Source organism: Fukomys damarensis, unplaced genomic scaffold (assembly GCF_012274545.1).
Source record: "Fukomys damarensis isolate Sample0158 unplaced genomic scaffold, DMR_v1.0_HiC HiC_scaffold_12, whole genome shotgun sequence".
NCBI lineage: Eukaryota > Metazoa > Chordata > Mammalia > Rodentia > Bathyergidae > Fukomys > Fukomys damarensis.
In genome coordinates this window covers 39,580,225-39,582,769 of record NW_022900924.1, presented here as the reverse complement: position 1 = coordinate 39,582,769, position 2,545 = coordinate 39,580,225, and the positions used below count along the sequence as shown (strand labels likewise).

General features: G+C 42.9%; 1 long non-coding RNA gene across 1 annotated transcript in view; it reads left to right on the top strand.

Moving 5' to 3' along the window:
* Positions 1-2,037, top strand: part of LOC104867892 — a 7,039-nt gene extending 5,002 nt beyond the window's left edge. The window contains exon 3 of the long non-coding RNA XR_781887.2: positions 1,959-2,037. This is a non-coding gene — a long non-coding RNA (uncharacterized LOC104867892). The remainder of the gene's footprint in view (positions 1-1,958) is intronic.
* Positions 2,038-2,545: the final 508 nt, after the last annotated feature.

Genomic DNA, 2,545 nt, shown 5'->3' with positions numbered 1-2,545 from the left:
AAAAAAAAAAAACAAAAAAAAAAAAAAAAAGTCCAGTTTCTGGTCACAAGTGAAAGGCTTCAGGGAGACATGAGAGGAGAAAGAGCATGCCAATCAGAGGAAATTATTAGATAGCCTCTTCCCCCTCAAACCTAGTTTGCCGTCTTGAGCAACCAGGACCTCAAAGGTGGCCAAGAAACACTGTCTTAGTTATTTTTCTTGTTTCTGAAACAAAATACCCAACATTCAAAGGAAGAAATGTTTATTTATCTTATAATGTGTAGAGGATTCAGTTCATCATAGGTTGGCTCCAAGGCAGGGTGGCACAGCAAAAGGACATCACAGAGGAAAAACAGTCCACAGCAAAGCAGGATAGGCAGAAGGCAGCAATCAGCAAGTGAGAAAAAAAAAAGCAGCAACTGCAGCTCTCTTTCTGTCTCTTATATTTTATCCAAGCTACTTGTCCTTAGGGTGGGTAACACTCACACCCTTAATACGGGCATCACTCTGAATCAATCCCAGCATCACATCCTTGATCTCAGCATCACACACCCTAGATCCAGCCACCTCTGAAAAGCCCCACCCATGATTGCATGGGGCTTTAGAAGGATCTCTAGATAAACACCATAAATTGTCTAGGGAATACTTCAATAGGGGAACAAGAGATGCCTTCTCTCCTTTTCATATTTTTCTAAAAAATAGGAAGCTAGGTCTCAATTCCCATCACCCAATTGAAATGCTTCCCCCAAAATTGGGACTCCTTTGATCCCCAGACCCTGAAAAAGCACCATATGGCTTTCTTTTTGCACCCATGCTTGACTGCCTACCTTCTGAATGACAAGAGAAAGGTAAAATCTCTGCAGCTACCTTTGGGAAACCAACCCACCACCCCTTCACTCCCAAAATGCTCAGATGACTTGTTACAACTGTGGATGGCCAGGGCATTTTCACAGAGAATGCCGACAGGATTATCATTCCTGAAACGGTATCACCCAAGCCCTGTCCTATGGCAAAGGGATCATTGGAAGACAAAGGTCTGACTTCCTAGAGACAAAGGTCCTCAGAGCCATAGCCCTCCTTCCAGATGGTCCAAAGTTCACAGGACTAAAGTGCTTGTCAGCATCCACTCCTGGCTCCCACCACCCGGACAGTCATCTCCACCTGGGAGTTACTTTAACTAGTAAAGTAGCTTCATCAAATAATGCACCAGCTTGTAAGGGCATGTAAGGTTTGCCAACAGATCAACTCTCCAAACAACCAACAAAATAGGAGACACCCTAGGGAAGAAGACACACATATGCCCAGGAACAAAGGAATCCAATATCTCTTAGTATGAGCAGATATTTTCATCAATTGGCTAGAGTCCTTCCCATGTAAGACAGATAATGACTTTAATGTCAAAAATTGTTCCACGTATGGGCTTCCCTCCAGAGTGATAACGGCCCCTCCTTTAAGGCTGCTGTCACCCAGAGAATTAAAAATTGAATACCATCTTCATTTTGTCTAGAGGCCATAGTCCTCAAGAAAGGTAATAAAAAGACACATGACATTCTTTTTTTTTTTTTGAACTGGGGATCGAACTTGGGACCTTGTGCTTGTGAGGCAGGTGGTGGAACCATTGAACTAAATCCCTAGCCCAACACATAACATTCTTAAACAACATCTGAGAAAGCTCACCCAGGAAGCTCACATTCCCTGGCCTACCCTACTTCCTTTGGCTCTGTTATGTATCAGAAATACACCCTCTACTCTGAGACTCAGCCCCTTTAAAATGTTGTGCAGGCACCCCTTTCTCACCAATGATTGTTTAGAAAGTCAAAAAGTTACAGCTCAAATCAGAGACAGAACAGCCCCAGCTAAGTTTCAACATACCCTGAAACAGTTGTCTGAAGCCTGATTCAGGCAATGGAGCCTCCCTATATTCTGACCCAGAAGCCTAATCTTAGTGATTTTTCTCCCCCTTTTGTCCCCTTCTATAGAACCAACCTGAGAAGAACCACACACAGCAATCCTGTCCACCCCAACAGCCATCAAGGTGACAGGGACCGTGTCCTAGATGTATCATTTTCAACTCAAACCCAGACAGTTTTACCATCCAAAGATGAAGAGAATGACAGTCACCCCTGTAAGCCACTGGAGGAACTCAGTCTCCTCTCTAAGAAAAAAATCACCCTCCTTCTCAAACGATAAATCATGATAAATAGGCTCTAATTCATCTCTGTTTTAGCTAGTACCTGTAGATATCCTTACTTCAGCCTTTCAGTGGCTCTGTTTGGTTCACCCGCTTCCCAGGGAATAAAATCATTTCAGATATTATTTTGATAAACAGTCACATCGCACATCCCCAAACTAGGCATATCCCACCTTATAGATAACTCAGTTACTGATTTTGTCTGATACTTTACAGGACCCTTACTCTTTTTTTCTTATCCGTTTTTCCCTGGAACTGCTGGAAAAGGCTCCTCCCAATGTCTGATAATAGAGAAGATGAAAAGTATTACCAATCTATCTCAATGCTGGCTATGTCCTAAGATGACCAAATTATATCAAACTGAGCTCTCCCTCC